The following is a 20129-nucleotide window of genomic DNA, read 5'->3' on the forward strand; positions in this document are numbered from 1 at the left end:
ATTCAGAGGAGATGAAAATTCAAGTCTTGGACTTCAAAGGAAGAGTAGGAAAAGTAGTAGATGAATATGGACTGGGGGAAAGGAATGAAAGAGGAAGCCGCCTGGTAGAATTTTGTGCAGAGGATAATTAAATCATAGCTAATGCTTGGTTTAAGAATTGTGAAAGAAGGTTGTGCACTTGGAAGAGACCAAGAGACATTGGAATGTTTCAGATTGATTGGTAAAACATAGGTAGCTTTAAGTGATGAAATAGTGAAGGCAGCAGACAATCAAGTAGGTAAAAGGACAAAGCCTAGTAGAAATCGATGGATAATGCAAAACACATGGAATTTAAATGATGAAAGGAGAAAATATAAAAATGAAGCAGGTGAAAGGGAATAGAAACATTTAAAAGAATCACTTTGGCACGAAGTACAACATAACTAAGCAGAAATGGCTAGAGGATAAATATAAGGATTTAGAGGCAGGTATCAGTAGGGGGAAACATACATACCACCTACAGGAAAATTAAAGAGGCCTTTGGAGAAAAGAGAAGCACCTGTATATGTATCAAGAGCTGAGATGGGAAACCAGTAATAAGTAAGCAAAGAAGGGGAAGGTGAACGGAGTATATTGAGGGGCCATACAAGGGAGACAATCTTGAAGGCAATTTAATAGATAGGGAAGCAGACATAGATGGGAGAACAATACCACGAGAAGAATTTGAGTGTGACCCAAAAGATCAAGTCGAAACAAGGCCCCGGGAGTAGTCAGAGCTACTGATGGCCTTAGGAGAGCCAGCCATGGCAAAATTCTTCCATCTAGTGTGCAAGAGACTACTCAAACTTAGAGAAGAATGTAATAATTCCAAAGAAAGCAGTTGCTGACAGGTGTGAAAAGTACTGAAGTAACAGACATGTAGGAAGAGTCCATGCAAAAATAAAAACTACTTACATGTTTGGTGTAAACCTTTTTTATTTTTCGACATAGTCTTCTTTTAGACTTATACACTTCGTCCAACGCTGTTCTAATTTGTTGATCCCTTCCAAATAATAGGAACTGTCAAAGTCTGCAAAATAGCTATTAGTTGCTGCAATCACCTCCTCGTTTGAATAAAATATTTGTCCTGCCAGCCATTTCTTCATATTGGGGAGAAAATAGTAGTCCGAGGGAGCCAAGTCTAGAGACTTGGGGGATGTGAAATGAGTTGGAATCCTATTTCCATTAATTTTGCGACCACGACAGCTGAGGTGGTCGCTGGTGCATTGTCGTGATGGAAAAGGACTTTTTTTGTGGTCCAATTGCCGGCGTTTTTCTTGCAGCTTGGTTTTCAAATGGTCCAATAATGATGAATAATATGCACCTGTAATAGTTTTACCCTTTTCTAGATAGTTGATGAGGATTATCCCTTGCGAATCCCAAAAGACAGTCGCCATAACTTTTCCGGCCAAAGGAATGGTCTTCGCCTTTTTTGATGCAGATTCTCCCTTGGTAACCCATTGTTTAGATTGTTGTTTGGCCTCAGGAGTATAGTAATGTATCCATGTTTCATCCACAGTGACAAAACAATGCCTAAAGTCCTGCAGATTCTTCCTGAACAACTGCAAACCATTCTTGCAACACTTCACACTATTCCGTTTTTGTTCAAGTGTGAACAATCGTGGAACCCATTTTGCGGATAGCTTTCTCATGTCCAAATGTTTATGCAAAATTTTATGTACTCGTTCAATCTCAAGCACCTTGACTCTTCTGTCATCCATCACCATATCATGGATTTTATCAATGATTTCTGGAGTCGTAACCTCCACAGGGCATCCAGAATGTTCAATATCACCTGTGCCCATGTGGCCACTCCGAAAATTTTGAAACCCCTTATAAACTGTTCTAATCGAAGGTGCAGAGTCACTGTAATGTTTAATCACCACACTGAAGTCTTTTTCATCCACTTTTTGACAATCACTTGACGTTCTTGATTCACACAAATGCCAAACACAAGGAAATAGACCAATATGGCTGAAAACTTGATGTGCGTTCTTTCCAAAGATGCTACTAACTAAACATGACCCTGATATGTGTTGGTGGTGCCAACTCTTGGACTTTTCAAACGCCCTTCATAGGAGATGGGTTAAGGAAAGCATTTGTACACTTAGAAAAAGCTTTTGATGATAACTGGAATACTCTCTTTGGAATTCGGAAGATAGAAGGGGTAAAATACAGGGAGCAAAAGCCTATTTACAACTTGTACAGAAGACAGAAATAAGAGTCAGTGGTCAAGAAAGGAAAGCAGAGGTTGAGAAGGGAGTGAGACAGGGTTGTAGCCTATCCCCGGTGTTATTCAGCATGTACATTGAACAAGCCGTAAAAGAAACTAAAGCAAAATTTAGAGTAGGAATTACAGACCGGGGAAAGGAAATACATACTTTGAGGGTTACTAATGACATTGTTATTCTGACAGAGGCAGAAAAGGACTTAGAAGGAAAGTATTTGTCTGGAGTGTAGACATACATGGAAGTGAAACATGGGCGAGAAACAGTTAAAACAGAAAGAGAATAGAAGCCTTAAAATGTGGTGTTACAGAAAAATGCTGAAGATTAGATAGGTAGATCACACAACTAATGAGAAAGTACTGAACAGAATTGGAGAGAACAGGAAAGCCATGGCACAACTTGATCAAAAGAAGGGATTAGTTGATAGGACACATCCTGAGATAAGGAAGCACCAACTTGGTATTGGAGGGAAGAGTGTGTGTGTGTGTGGGGGGTGGGGGGGGGGGGAGGGGGGGAATTGTAGGAGGAGACCAAGAGATGAATACAGTAAGCAGCTTCAGAAGGATGTAGATTGCAGTAGTTAATTAAGAGGTGAAGGGCCTTGCACAATATAGAGTAGTGAGGAGAGCTGCATCACACCGGTCTTCGAACTGAAGAGCACATGGACCAAATGTAAGAGTGCATCCAACCATAGTTAAATGGTGCCAACAGTTTGACCGAGGACACACAGATGTGGGTGATGCTGATCTGCATCTAGTCCAGATCTGGCACCATGTGATTTCCATCTTTTTGGCATGCTGGAAGAACAACAGAGGAAAGAGGTTTTCCAAAGATAGGGCCACACAGGGTTTATTAAATGCCTCCAAGATGGAAGTGCTGGCGTGTATTTTCAGGGAGTTGCAATTGGTTCTGACCACTGTTTAGAGAGATTGTGAATATGTGAAACATATTGTCATGCATCAGTGACACTCTGAAGTGTAGTGTAGCATTCCATAAAAGTTACATGACCTGCCATGATAATGTGTAACATACTTTTTGTAGTCCCCTCGTGCAAAGAAGCACTAATGATCTATGAGATATGTTTTTTAAAGGAAGAACCATTTTGAAATAAAAATAAAACAGTAGGCTTTTCTTAGCAGTTTTATTTTTACATGAAAGCATGCACATTAATCTACTTTCCTACATAATTCCCACAAATATTAAGGCAGTCATTGTATCACAACCATCAGTGTAGAAATCTTCCACCTGATTAGACAACCACTGCAAAACATTTTGACATTTTCGTTGTCATCCTGGCACTGAGCACACAGGTGCTTCTTCAAATGCAGGAACATGTGGCAGTCACTGGACCCTAGGTGAGGGCAGTATGGAGGGTGCTCAGGTTGCTCACAGCCAAACGATCTGATTGGCTCTAGAGTTCAATTGGCCACATGGGGATGAGCATTGTCATGAAGTGAAACAATCCCCTTAATCAGCATCTTATGCCTTTTGTTTTGGATTGCACTGCACAGTTTTTTAGGGTCTCACAGTAAGTGTAGAATTTATGGTCACCACAAGACAAAAAAATTCTATAAGCAGCATCCCCTTCCTACCCCCCCCCCCTCCCCCCCCCAAAAAAAAATCATCTTATGCTTTTCCAGGCAGAAATTGTTTGCCCGAGCTTCACTTTCTTGTGTGATACCAAATTTTGCCATTCCATGGACTCCTGCTTTTACTCAGGTGTATTGTAAACCATCCATGTTTCCTCACTTGTGACAGTTTAGTTAAAAATCTCATCCTACTGTGCCACTCTAGGAAACTGAATGTTTGCTTTTATGACGTCAGTATTTTCACTACTCAGTGTGAGCATAACTTTTAATAGTTTAAACACTCTGTAAGTGTTGCATAAAGCGCACTTCTTGACATTTGAGGAAACTCCTCATATAATGTCAAAATTGTAAAGGGTCTGTTCTCTCTTACTTTTTTTCGCATACGTAGTTCCTCATTATGCAATTGGTGCAGCTATAGTTGAAAGCTCTCACCCTTTTCCGCACCATCCCATCATTCATAATATTTCCTCCATGCACTTCACTGATCCGACGATGAATTTCAGCATGCCTTTAGCACTAAGAAAACGGGAATCACAGCACACGTTTCACAGTTGGATGGATTCTCAATCAGAGGAGGCATTTCAAATACTCACAGACAAACATAAACATGTCGAATGACTCTATTAATGACATTGGTGGCTTGCCAACAGAGTGCAGTATGCAGTGCGCATGCACCAAATGCTGACTGCAGTGCTGCAGTGGCTCAGTTTAAAAATGGTATTTACTTTAAAAACACTCCTTGTATTAGCACCAGAAACAGACCTTAATAGTCATGAGTATCTAGAATTAGAAACTGAAAAGTTATGATAGCTACACAGCAAGCAGCAGTGTTTCTTATTAAGCAATGTGGCAAGTAGTCTCAGTATTTATAGATGTAAGAAAATACATTCTTTGAAAGATACTCCTGTAATCTAGTAAATTTAGCTACTACTAGCGGAAAAACAGAAATGATATAATAAAACACGAGACATCAGATTTTTTTCCCAAAGTAGCAGCTTTCTTTTTAATCTCTTCAATTGCATTTAGACAGTGTTAAGTATGAATAGCACTTTGAGTACATTGGTAATTTATTGTTGATTCTGTATACACATTATTTTCGTATTATTTCTTGTCTTTTGTTAATGTATACCTTGACTTGTACCTCCATTGTTGCAGATTCTCTTTGATAGGATCTACAGAAAACAATGAGTGAACAGAAGAGTCTGTTGCATGACACAAATTTATAACGTCTCCAATCACAACTTGGGAGAGAAGCATGTAGCAGTTGCAGTGTGATTTTGTTTTTTATGGTAAACAGCTTGGAGTTCATGTTAATCTAACTGGAAGTCCCAAAGTAGTAAATGGTGTGACCAGTTACTTGCTGTTTGGCATTGAAGGTCAGCTTGAAGACGATTCAGCACATTAATATGAAAGAGTATTTGTTGATGTGGCATGGCCTGTTGAAGAGTCATTTCATTCACTAGCCATAAATTGGGCATTTTGAAATGTGGAATTGAGTGATACTTTATGTTCATATGTTTTGAAACATGAGCATCACATCTTATTAAAAAGACCTACACCAACATTTGATATCACTGCAGATATTTTACTAAAACAGGCTGTAATTCTGCTTAAAATGTTTACCTGTGTGATTAAAAGTATGCCTGTGAAACAGATATGTTGCTATGATATCAGAACAAAGTTGAATACACCTTAGTATAGCAGATGGGCGGGTGAAATATTCTCAACAGTTGTTAGGCAAGTGTGAAACTACTTTGGTCACTTAATGTAAGCAACTGCTTGTGCAATAAATTAATTACTCTTTACAGCCAGTTAGAAAATGGATCAGAGATAAAAATTAGCCAGCCTTTACCTACAGGGAGCATAATTGCTGTATTGCCAATAAAATTACAAATTAGATCACAGAGCTGATAGCTTTGATAACAATACAGCTTGGTACAGATTCATTGATTACATCTTTGTGATCCGGAGTCATTATGAAGAAGAACTCTTCCATTTCCTGCAGCAGCTTACGTCTTTTTCCCAACTAAAATTTATCTTGTCATTAAGCCCTCATCTAAGCTTGGTTGCACCAAACCAGCTACCAAGCAACGGTATCTCCACTTCAGCTGTCACCCCATCCATGTAGCCTCTCTAACACCAAGTTGCTCAATACATGTATCATTAGCCTCTCCCAGATATTTGCTTCTCATAACTTGCTTATTGCCAGTCCACTTAACCTGGAAGATGGCATGGTGGTAGGACACTGAACTTAAGATTGAGAGGATGACAGTGCAAAACCCTGTCCAGCCATCTAGATTTAGGTTTTCTGTGCTTTCAGTTAATTGTTTAAGGTGAATGACAGTACTTTTTTTAAGGACATTGTTGATTTCCTTTCCTATCCTTTCCCAGTCTGTGCTTCTTCCCAATCTCACATAACCCTGTTGTCAGTGGGTTGTTAAACATAATCTTCTTTCCTTTACCTGTCCTTATTGTGCTGGCAGTGTGGCCAGAGCAGCCGGAGATAGCTGTCATGTGCATGAGGTGCACCTGTTTGTGTGATTGTGTATGTTTTTATTTCTTATCTGAAGAAGACTTTGGCTTACAGGTCAGTGTGTAGCAGCCTTTTCATTGTGCCTTTCTGCATTTCAATGTGTCATCTTTATGATGAATAGCAATCTATACTTTTCATAATTGTTTTAACTATTTTTGTTTTCATATAATTACTTAGAAAGATTTACCCAACAAAGTTCAACTTAGATGTCTCTCTTATACGGAAAGTGAGTGCTCAAGGCTACTGCTTGTATGCAAACAAGGTATGATCTAGATTTCAAGATACACTAAATTGTTGTAATTCCTTTCCTAGACCGATGTAGTTGGCTGAGGATAACCTTCCTGACAGTTGGTATGTATCTGCATTTTGAATCATTAAAATTCTGACAAAGTGCATTTTTGAAGCAGTATATGTTACTAGCCATGTCATGTTATGTCGTTAACACAACTAAAACTTACTTTCCACCAAACAACTCATGTATTATACTCTTTCTTCTTTATTATATGGTTATACAACTACAAACAAATTATTATGGCAATGAATCCGCAACTTTAAACCCCCATAGTTTCTAATTTTTCAACAATCTCATCCATACTAAGTTAGTCTTCCACACTTTAAAAAATGGATCACTGTTGACACTGTATTACCATCAAACATACTTAATTAAGGATTGAAAGTACTGAATGTAACAGTTGCTTTCTAAGTGGTTGCTTCAAAAATGGCAGGTTTATGTATGTATCACTCTATCAGCTAAATTGACTGGGAAAATTGTTACCTGAGTTTGGAATGCATTTCACATCTTACGGATTTATAAAACTGTACTGTGCATTTGCTCATAAAGTTTTCAGATGTATTTAAAAAAATAAGGTCCTTTTGTTATATTTAAATGTTGACAGCTGAGTACGAAGTTGCAGGTATGCAGCATCATCAGTTCTATACAAAGCCACATCAGTCTTTAATTCAGTAGCTGTTTTTTTTGTGGATGAAAATAGCGACAATGTATTTGAAAATTATTCTTCTCAACAGCTGTGAAGTGTATGGTGTGCAAAATGAGTTCTGCACAAAATCCGTAGTTGCATTACCTATCTTTTACTCAAAATATAGTACGGATACCAAGGAAAGAACATGGTGTCCAGTTGTTTGAAGGAAGCATAGGTTACACCTGTTTGCAAGAGGGGCAGCAGAAATAATCCGCAGGGTATTGTCCAGTATCATTGACATCCATTAGTTGTAGAATCTTAGAACATATTATGAGCTCAAATATAAGGAGGTATTCTGATCATAGCAAGCTCCTCCATGACAGCCAGAATGGATTCCAAATACATCTATCACATGAAACACAACTTGTGCCACTCTTATGTGACATCCTGAACGCTGTAGATAAAGGCAGTCAGGTAGACACAGTACGTTTTAACTTCAAAAAAGCATTTGACTTAGTACCACTCCTATACCCATTATTGAAGGCACAGTTGTGTGGTGTATCAAGTTAAATTTATGACTAGATTGACGATTTCTTGGTAGGGAGGATACAGTATGTTACTTTGGTTTGTGAGTAATTGACAGATGTAGATTTAGTGTGTATCTGTGGACAAGAAAAAAATTCATTGTTAAAAATACACTTTTTCTTGGGTGAAAATACACTTTTCCCAGATGAAACTGCATTTTTTTCTGTATTAAGTGACAATATACCTTCAAACGGGGTTACTTGAGACAGTCTCATTTTTCAAATTACTGTACACCTTAGAAATTAAGAAGCACCAACACATTGATTGTGTATAGACTCCAGTTAGTTTTCATCATGAAATGAATGTTTATCTTTTGCTTATGCCTGAAAAGTACATTTTTCTTGCTGTCCCAAGATACCTTTGAGATGGGGTGACTTGGGACAGAAACTTAATCTCGATAGTTTTCCTATGTCTTGATGTCTGAGTCCCAAGTTAAACTATATTTAGGTCATTTGAGGCATTGCAGAAACAATCAATAAGAGAAATCATTGATTAATTGCCAATCTAAAACACCTTTATTACACTTTAGATCTAAACACAGACTATCACACTTGATTCAAATATGGCCAAGCATACTGGATACATATCTACCCCAACTCATTACTTTAATTGGCACAATAACCTTCATTATTTGATGTGTTGTAACACAGTCTATGTCATCAACTGTAGGAAATACAAATATAGTGATTTTCATTCGTTGGTAGCTATGAAGAAATTTGCACTGATGAGTTCCATCAGTTTCTATTGAAAGCACTTGCCCTAGAAAAAACTTTTCCTTTTGTTTCTTGGTACTTGCATCATGTATGAGTTTAATCATCTCAAAATCTTTAACACTTGGTTGGTTGTTTCCAGAGAGTTCTTCAAATATTGTCATCATTTGCATTGGGTCCCCAAAACCATTCATCACATTCTTCACCTTATGCCTCAGAATTATCAAAATCTAATTCATCACAAATGTCATGAACTGAGACTGTTTCATTATTAGATTCATACTCTGAGTCATTATTGTTCCATTGCTTCTGTTTTTGGGTCTCAGGCAGAACTAAATAGGAGCTGCCCCCCATTTTTTACTTCAGTGGAGTCAGCAATTCTACACTCCTCAGTATGGACACCTTTGATGTGTAGTGTTCTGAAGTGTCTGTCACTTCTTCGGTATTTCAGTTTCAGAAGTCTGAGTTTCACGCAAAAATTCTTGCAGTGATGCTTTCCAGTAACTCTCTTCAGAGCTCTTTTTGATAGCCTCCCCAGCACTTGTTGTGCATCTAGAGGCCTGATTCCACTTGCCCAGAATCCGCTTATTACATACTCACCTGCTTCCTTAGGAAGACAATCTAAGCACTTCTTCAACTGATGTAAGAAGGTGTCCTTAGGAATTGTTCCACAATGTTCGTTTTTCCATTCTTCTAGTACATTTCGCCATTCAGCTTTTAAGGGTATGAAGAAAGCTAGGTCTAATGGCTGACGTGTGTTGCATTGGAAGACAGTGGAACAAATTTGATATAGCTTTTCTCACATTCTTGCATCACTCTTATGGAAATATGACTTGGGAGATTGTCAACAATACTATCCTTTCGTCCATCTCCTAAGGATTTCAAATATGGTAAAGCTAAGGTAAAAAAATCAATCTTCAGAAATTGGACCATCAAAGCACCCAGATTTTGATATATTTCATCTTGCTCCCTGAGGTCTTCCTTTCATCCAAGTTTAATGTAGGCAATCTGCTTTACAAACAGTATAAGAGGGTAGTGAATGTCCACTAGCTGTTCCAGCAAACATTACTGATGTGTTTGACATGGAAGAGTCTACCAATTGTTCTGGATGTTTGCAGGTCAGCCGAACAATAAATTTCATCCTTCCTGGATTATCACAAAAGTTGGTCTCATCATAATTGGTCTCAATAGGTATGTCATTTAGTGTTACCTCTGATGTTTTAAAGTAGTTTGTTATTGGCAGCTCTGGCTTGCGTGATGTTCTCACTTAATCTCACTTTCAGTTACAGGTTGTGCCTTCAGAAATGATTTCATCCAGTCAACACCAGCCATGTTGCTTTTGAATCTTGATCTTGCATACCGATGTTGTCGACCTATTTTTCAGCAACTAGTAGCACATCATACTCAGTCCAAGGGAAACCCCAGTCTGCAATCAGGAGTGAGGAATCTGTCAATATTTCTGCATCATCTGTTGATAAAACACATGGATACACATACGTTTTGGTATTTTTGGCAGGTATTCTATGAGCAATAGTACTCTAGGTTGCACTGTACATCTCAGCAGCTATCCTTATTGACATTTCTTTCTTCTTCACAGCATCCCAAGCAAGTTGCAGGTTATCATCTGAAAAGTCCTTAAATAAATTTTACTGGCTTAGACTGGCAGCAATGCAAAATACAAGGCATCTTTGATGTTGATGGAAAGTGGGGTTACAAAACTATGATATGTTCAGCCTTATAATTTCATCAACTCAGCTGAAGCACACAAACTTTTTAAGTGTATTTTTCAAGAAAATAAAGTGCATCACATAAATCCAACATCAGTTACACCCCCACCTTGATATTTTGTGGAGAAGTGTATATCTTGCAAATGAACATTGAGTTGCAGTTGCCTGTTGTGTTCTGGAAAGTTCTCACTCATGTAATTCATGTTAAAGATATTCCAAAGTATGGGTTTGTACTCTCTCAAGTCGGGCTGCAGTCCCAAGTAACCCCATTTGACATTACTTTCCCTCAGAGCTGTAAATCTTATCAATCCTTTGCATGGTGAAGGTTTTATACACCAGCATAGAACTTCCTGGCACTTTCAGAAACAAAACCCAGCTAAAAACAATGTGTTCTGAAAAGATCTTTGATGTGCAGCATGTTTTCGTATTACGAAAGTATAAAGACGAATTCCACCATTTACAGAAGGGTAGCTTCCAAAGCAGTGAAATCAAGATTGTGCGTGTGGGATGCAGTTTCGTCAGCCAGTCAGCTCATTCTTGTGATCTCACCAGCCAATGACAGCAGATATTCAGAGCGTAGGACGAGTGATGTAGTTCTGGGAAATGTGATACTGGAGGTGTGATAGCAGAACAGTGACACACCGTGGACATATTTTCTCTGCCCGGGGACTGGGTGTTTGTGTTGTCATCATAATTTCATCATCATTATCATTATTCATGACAGTGGCTAGATTGGATGGTGTAAAAATTGGGTCTTTGTATGGGCTGTAATCTTACCTTCCCTCACATCATTTGTTGCTTGTGACTCTTCAAAATAATTAACTTCATTTAATAAGCTTCGAGAGGAGTAAGATTTACAAATAAACTTTTTTACTTATCTTCATTTTCTCGTAGTTTGCTACAGTTTGTTACATCCAGAGGTTGATTCTTGAGGCTGAAATTTATAGCATTATAGGTTCCAAATGAATGGTTTTGTTTTAAGTAATCCTGCTGGTTTTTTGTCATAGTTTTCTATATCACACTGTCTTTACAATTTCCACTTCCATGAAACCAAAAATTACATTGTTATTGCCAAACAAAAACACGTCCGGTTCCAACAGAGCCACACCCACCACTAACTCATTCTGCAGTACTAACAATATTCCAAAGAGTTTACAAAACAAAAAGCATTTGCAAACTTTCTTGACAAAAGAAGAATCTTCACCATGTTATATCATTATTTCATAAATGAATCAAGAAATAAATTTAATAAATATCAACAGATTGTGCTATTAAAAATATGAATTTTAAGTGTGTCAAATATTTCGTAATTTCAAATGTTTCTAAAAGAAAAGTAATTGTAACTGTTTTAACTGTACATACAGAGTTAATACATATCGATTGTAATAAATAATTTCTTTTTATACATTATAGCCTGAAATATAATACATTGTACACAAAACAGATGAAATTCTTTTAGTTAAACAGCTGAGATAATATTAACCTGTTTAAAAGGTAGAAAGTATTTTCGGTATCGATAACTTATGTTGAGTAAGGGTAATATTATAGGAGGATGTCCGTTTACAATGTCTCCCTCACGAAATTTGGAAACAATGTGTTTACAATATTTTGTGAAAGACTATAGGGTCTGAAAACAGTGTACAAATTGATGCCAAAAGATAGAATATAGATGTATAGAGATATCTGATAAGTCACATGTTACAGAAAACATAAGAGAAATATGTACTATACGAGTCATAATCTATACATATATCAGGACATGGTATTCAGATTTCCAGATCTGTTGAACAGCCTGTCACAAGACAATTAACACTACGTCAAAACTACAACATTGCAATGCTAAACTATAGAAATAAATATAGAGACAATGTAAATTACTAGAATTACAAATTGTAAGTTTACATCCATAAAATCACACCTTCAAAATCTTCAAAAGAGAAGAGAGAAATTTCAGAGCCTAAGTTATGATGAGTGAGCCGACTAAAAAAACTCACGACAATGGGCACAGACCAGAAGAATATACTCGACCAAGAGTAGGAAGAGGGTACAAAATCAGTCAGCCACAAAAAACAAGAGAATTTAAGGGTATGTTGATTCATGAAAGGACAAAATAATGAAAAATTATTAGGGCCTAAGCTTATGGTATGGGGACTGACCTATGAATCCAAACCACTCTGGGTACAAACCAGCAAAAAATGTTTTGACACAGAGTGTGCGCACACACACACACACACACACACACACACACACACACACACGTTTGCCCCAAGTTACAACCAGATACAATATAGCAGTACTCACGGTAAATACAGGTAAACAGAGTCATAGTTAGCTTTGAATTATGACATGATCTAGCAGCTTGAGGACCAAAATCAGTGTATGAAAGCTGACATGTTTACATCTTGTTATATTGTCTATATTAGTAAACATCTTTCACACTATTTATTAATTGTCCATACAAACTAACCTACGTACATAGTGACCTAGAAGGTTCGTTTACAAATGTTTAAAAAAAGTACTTATTTAAAGTGACGTAATGTAATGGGGAGTCAATCACCCTATTTGAAAAAATATAGATTTACATTTTGGCAGTCTCGGCTAACAATTTACAAATTTCAGACACAACACTGATGTAGTTCGCAGATGCTCAATTACATTACCCAGCACCTATGATCTCTTGTAAGTCGACTGGTCCAGCAGCATACAGCAGTGTGGTGAGTGGATCCACCCACATCTTTCAACTTCCTCCCTAGAGTTCTCATCATGCAGTTGAACTGATAGGTAACTTCCTGTCTAGCATTCACATCAAATCCTGAAACATTGTTTTGTGAACTAAATATTCTGTTCAATACCTTCTTCACATCTCACGGCATATGCTCTCTCTCTCTTCATTTTCCAAAATCAGTTATGTGGTATTTATGTCAGGTGAGATTAAAAGGTGTTAACATATGAAACAGAGTTAAGTGCAATGAAAAGAAGATACACAGATGTACTAAAATCCTATTCCTAATTTTTACAGTACAAATTGTCACCATTCTCCCATTTCAAAATTCTAAAGGGATCTACTCACTTAGTTTCATGGCATATATGTATCAAATTCTAAATCACAAATCTATAACAAAACGTAATCGTATACTGTATCATAGATTTAAACTCAGTCAATAGATAAGGTAGAACTTTAGAAATCACATGATCTTACATACTACATTCATGACAAACAAAACACAATTATATAGTCTTAAAATCTACAAATGTGGTGTGTATTTTCTTCTAGGGTGGGATCATTAAGCATCCATGTTCAACCGTCTGGACCTCTATACTAAACATTAACAGTATTTGACATTTTATGTACTTGCTTTGCTTACCAGTAGCTCCTCTCATCTTTACACATGCAGTGAACATTTCCACAATATTCTTACTATACTTAATCTTGTCTCTAAATTGTGCAGATATGCCACAAATTGGGCTACCTGTGTCAATCAAACAGTTCCCTTCCCATTGATCAGTCTTAATGTAAGGACACCCGAAGTCTGAATCATCATCTCTGTAATTAGACACTTAATGTAAAAGATCACTTTCAACTCCATCAAATGCTACATCCAAACTGTTTTTACAGGACTTTATCAACTTTACTGGTATCATAGTATTACTTTGGTTACTCAAGTTATCGGGTATAGATTGAACACAAAGAATGGATTACATAGCACAACTAAAATCACTTATTACAGAAGGAACACAAAATCCATTACTGTCAAAATTACACTTCCTGCTTAAATCTTCTTTCACTCCATTCCACCAATTTGGATACAAATTTTGACAAACCACAGCTAACTTATTCCAGAATGCATGTTTATCTATGTTATCATCGATCTGGTCCCAAACTAACTTCAAAATGTTTTCACCTTTATTCTCCAGGCATGCAGATAACTCACCTTTACTGTTTGGACCATTACTCCGAATGACATTAATGAAAAACATACATTACTTACCTTACCTTTATTCACAAATAACTCTGAAACTTCATCATTCTTAAACTCCACAAATACCTGATACTCGTCATCGTCATCGTCATTCTTCCAAAATTACTTCTTCAACAACAGCACACATCTTATCTCTATCAAAGTCACACACCTCACCTACATTCATTTGCAGTAAGCTATCAGTCTCAGACTTACCAATCTCAGTTATTTCACAGCTCTCATTCATATCTACATAAAAAATACCACATAATTCGGATGCAATACAGTCATCACCTGATTTACATACATCAATAAGACTGTTTTTCATTAGTACACACTACATCAAAATTTTCATTACTCTCACATTCTGGTTTGTGATTAGTACCTACATCACTGTAGTTAAACATAGTATCCCAATACTTTTGATCACAACATAAATGAGAAATCTTATGTTCCTTCTGTCCAATTTCAGATACTTGTGCCACATTATTAATATTGATATTATTGTCTAATTGTAAGTGTAAATTCGGGTTCTGTGCTTGTTGTGCTTCCTCACCCCAAAACTATGGACCTTCATTGAGGCAGACTGCCATTTCTCAAGTAGTTGCCTCTATGGTTGTTTTTCCTATTAAATTGTGCATGGTTATCCCCATTGTTTCTATTCTGCTGATGTTCAAAATTTCTGTCTCTATACCATTTTGACCCTGATCTCCATTTCTGTAGCTATTACCATTGTGATCTTTATCATTTTGATTATCATGGTACATGCTCCTTTCTACTGTCGTATCCAGCCTGTCAACATATTCTAAAAATTGTTCAAGGCAATCATCTGATCCGTGCACTAAATCCCACTGCAACCTTTCTGGTAATCTCCTTTTTAGTGCATCAATTAATGTCATTTTGTCAAATGGCCTGTCAAAGTGTGCTAATTTTCAAGTTGATTCTTGCAGAACTGTTTCAGTGTACCATCCCTATTCCTATGATTTGGGCCATTCAGAAATTCCATTTTAATTCTCCCTTGTTCAGCTTCTGACCAAAATTTATTTAAAAAACATTTTCAAAACTTTAGTATGTTGCCCACGGACTTCAATTTAGATTTACCCATGACAGAGCTTTGCCTTCAAGACATCTTTTAACAAATTTAATCTTTTGGTCATCACTCACGCCTGACACAAAACTGTCTCTACAGTGGTGTAAAAACTCCACTGGATGTAAATTGTCTGACGTAAAACTTTTAATTGGAATGTTGGATCACGCATTGTTTGAGTACAGATTGTTGTGAATACAATTCTCCTGCAGTACTGAAATTTTTGTCCTAAAATATTTACATTAGTTAGCATACTGTTTTCAACATTTAAAATTTTTCGATCTAAACTATTGAAGTTCTATTCCATTTTTTCCTCCATGACCTTCTGTTGAACTCTGACATCATTAACATTCTTCTCCTGTTGCAAAGATTATGCAACTAGCTCATTATCCAAAACAATAAATTTGTTATCTAATACATCAACTTTTTCATTCACACTTTTTAAACCATCTGGCAATCCACTTTTTAGCTCTGAAACCTGATTACTTAGTTGGTCTATTTAGTATTGTACCCTGTCCATTTTATGGTTGTTTTCAGATCATATTTCCATTAACCGATCATTGACTGCACAAAATTTGCTATTGTTATCTGTTTTTATTTCTATTTACTGATCATTAACTGCACTCAATTTTGCCAGAATCAACTGCATAATATTGGTGTTCACTGTTTCTTTGCTTTCTACACTTTCACTTCATCTCCATGACCCTCACCTCTATTCGTTTTGCTAGCAAACACACAAGTCCACCAAGAAGTATTAATTTCACAAATCGTTTGTACTCAGCTTTTTTGATGTCCTTTCAATTCATCTGGTCTGTCATTGTTGATATTATATGAAATTCTCATGGTTGATGTCCCCACTTGTAATCTTACACTCACACACATCACTATTAAATTTCTCATTCTATGCACAAATTTTGAAAACTTCGAGAGGAGAAGCATTACAAAAGAACTTTTTTTACTTATCTTGATTATCTTGTTGTTGTTGTTGTTGTTGTTGCTGGCTCGAAATCTTGTTGTGTCTAGGAGTACATTCTTGCTGCTGAAAATTTTGATTTAATGTAGTGGGTTCTTGTTGCACTAAATAACTGATGAAGATTTGCCTGTTGCTATGATATCCTTTTTATTTTATCCCATTCTTCTAAATCACACCAGCAATTTTCACTTAAATCACACCAAAACTTACATTGTTGTTGACATGTTTAGCTAAACATGTGCGTTTCCATCAGAGGCATGCCCACCACTACTTACCTTCTGCAGTATTCACAATTTCCAAAGAATTTACAAAGCTAAAGAATTTACAAAGCTAAAGAATTTACAAACTTTCTCAACAGGAGAACACTACAAATAAATCCAGAAGCAAATATAATAATTAGCATTAGACTGTGCAATTAATAATGTGAAGTAGGCCAGAAATTTTGTAATTTCATTTATTCTTGTTGTTGTGGTCTTTAGTCCAGAGACTGGTTTGATGCAGCTCTCCATGCTGCTCTATCCTGTGCAAGCTTCTTCATCTCTCAATACCTGCTGCAACCTACATCCTTCTGAATCTGTTTAGTGTATTCATCTCTTGTTCTCCCTATACGATTTTTACCCTCTACGCTGCCCTCCAATACCAAATTGGTGATCCCTTGGTGTCTCAGAATATGCCCTACCAACCGATCCCTTCTTCTAGTCTAGTTGTGCCACAGATTTCTCTTCTCTCCAGTTCTATTCAATACCTCATCATTAGTTATGTGATCTACCCATCTAATCTTCAGCATTTTTCGGTAGCACCACATTTCGAAAGCTTCTATTCTCTTCTTGTCTATACTATTTATCGTCCACGTTTCACTTCCATACATGGCTACACTCCATACAAATACTTTCAGAAACGACTTCCTGACACTTCAATCTATACACAATGTTAACAAATTTCTCTTCTTCAGAAGTGCTTTCCTTGCCATTGCCGGTCTACATTTTATAACCTCTCTACTTTCACCATCATCAGTTATTTTGCTCCCCAAATAGCAAAACTCATTCACTACTTTAAGTATCTCATTTCCTAATCTAATTCCTGCAACATCACCTGACTTAATTCACTACATTCCATTATTTTTGCTTTTGTTTATGTTCATTTTATATCCTCCTTTCAAGACACTGTCCATTCTGTTCAACTGCTCTTCCAGGTCCTTTGCTGTCTCTGACAGAATTACAATGTCATCGGCGAACCTCAAAGTTTTTATTTCTTCTCCATGGATTTTAATTTCCACTCCGAATTTTTCTTTTGTTTCCTTTACTTCTTGCTCTATATACAGGTTGAATAACATCAGGGATGGGCTACAAGCCTGTCTCACTCCCTTCCCAACCACTGCTTCCCTTTCATGCCCCTCGACTCTTATAGCTGCCTTCTGGTTTCTGTACAAATTGTAAATAGCTTTTCGCTCCCTGTATTTTACCCGTGCCACCTTCAGAAATTGATAGAGAGTATTCCAGCCAACATTGTCAAAAGCTTTCTCTAAGTCTACGAATGCTAGAAACGTAGGTTTGCCTTTCCTTAATCTATTTTCTATGATACGTCGTAGGGTCAGTATTGTCTCACGTGTTCCAACATTTTATCGGAATCCAAACTGATCTTACCCAACGTCGGCTGATACCAGTTTTTCCATTAGAGGATGGTTATTCATTATAGTAGCTAACATTTCCACTGAAACATTAACAAACTCAACTGGCTGAATCAGAGTCCACCACAACTTACAGGTCCAACTGGTTGTACCAAGTCTGTCCTACTCTCTGCAGGTAGGTCCTCCTCGTCAACGTACATGGAAAACAGAAGCAAACAAATGTCTACTTTAGTACACTAAAATTCCTTACACTTGCACGTGTAAGAAAAAGCTTCATTAACCTATTTCTTTACTCTGTATAAGATAGCAAGTGTCTGTTCAGTACATAATCACAGATTACTGTAATACAAATTATATACATGGAAATTAGATCCAAAATTTTCACATTTGTTGTAAAAAAATAAAAAAAAAACAGTTCTTTAATTAAAATATGATACCTGCTCACATTTTCAAATGTTTTCTTATTACTACTCGAAATTGCCACATACTTGCATGGACTGTCTCGCTCGGTGGAAGCTGTTCCTTTACCTAAAATCACCGCTGAAACTGTGGCCAAGGTTTCGTCTCCTCTTGGATCGCCAGGTTCGGTTGCCCGACAACCATCACCACCGACCAAGGTCAGTAGTTTGAGTCTGCCTTTTTCACCATTTTATGTAACATCTGTGGTATTAAAAAAATTCATACAACAGCCTACCACCCACAAAGAAACAGGTTAGTTGAACGGTGACACCGCACCCTCAAACCTGCCCTCAGGATCCACGAGTGCCTCTGGTCTGAGGTGCTTCCTTGGGTGTTACTTGGTCTCCATTCGACCTTTAAACCAGATTACAGGGAACCATCTCTGAATTCGTTTGCGGGGAAAACCCAGTCCTACCAGGGGAACTTATCCTGCCTCAAGCACCCGAGGATTTTCCCCCCTCCCCAGATTTCATTAGTTGCATGCGCACTCACTTCAAACATGCGCGGGTACACCCGCCTATCGGCCATTCCCCGCCGGACACTTACGTTCCAACTGCACTCAACACTTGCTCCCACATTATGCTCAGGGATGATCCCATTAGACGACCTCTGCAATCACCCTACATAGGCACCTTTTAAGTACTCTGGTGGGGCGAGACAATGTTCAACATTATGGTTAAAGATCATCCTCAAACTGTTTCATTGCAAGTGGGGAAAGGCAGCACGAAAGTCACATGCCTATTACGTGAGCGCGGCATGCGCTTGTCTGGAGAGGTCAGCTGTCCATGCCGCACGGAGCGGGTTGGGACGCGCAGCGACTGTCTGTTGTCAGCCTTGCCGTGGGTAACCGGCACTGGTGTGAGAGTCGTTGGCATCACGTGGGGAACAGCAATGGCCACCGAGTCACATGGCTGGCATGCAAGAGAGGAGGAATGTTTATCAACACGCGGGGCGGCTGCCTGCATGGTGGGCGTGGTTGTATCGTGCACGACTGTCGTTAGAAGCACTATTTGAAATGCATGGTACTGAACGTGGCAAGCATGTCGGGGGTACGGTGTCTATCAGATGCGAATCTTCACACGCAATTAAATGTTTTTGGAGTAACCTGCTGAGTGTCCGAGCTGGTGTCTGCTGGAGAAACACAATTAGGTGGCAGCACTGTGGACTGCAGTTTCAGCAGCAAGGTACGAGCCACGACGAGCTTCTTGTGTGTGCTGTTCGTTGTTTCAGCTCATTGTTTTCTCAGCGGAATTGTGCTGCCGAGTCATATTCTGATAAGAGGTTAGTGATGCAAGTCACAATGTCGCCCGTGAGGGCAGAGCACTCGCGTACTAACTCACATGTCACAAGAGAAACGGAACATGGAGCGTAAGTGTGGGAGCACAGTATCTGAGTGTTAGTGGGATGTTGTAGCACTGAGCCCTAAACCATGTTTGGAGAGAGTTTGTAATGTGACAAAAAATCCATACTGAGAATTGGTTCATCATTGTCGGCATTGTAGAAAGCCCTGGAAAGCACAGAGAATGAGATAGGTGCACCATAACTTTGACAAAGCCTGAGGTTTGTAATGTTGATGCAGTGACAGCTCGTAGAAGTGACCTTGTCGGTGAAAAGGTGGGAGGAGCCAATGATGTGGGTATGATAGACATGTCAGCACCTGTGTCAACTAGGAAGACGAGTCGTGATGAAATGTCGGTCATGTATAAATGCCGCT

Source organism: Schistocerca americana, chromosome 2 (assembly GCF_021461395.2).
Source record: "Schistocerca americana isolate TAMUIC-IGC-003095 chromosome 2, iqSchAmer2.1, whole genome shotgun sequence".
In the NCBI taxonomy this organism is placed as follows: domain Eukaryota; kingdom Metazoa; phylum Arthropoda; class Insecta; order Orthoptera; family Acrididae; genus Schistocerca; species Schistocerca americana.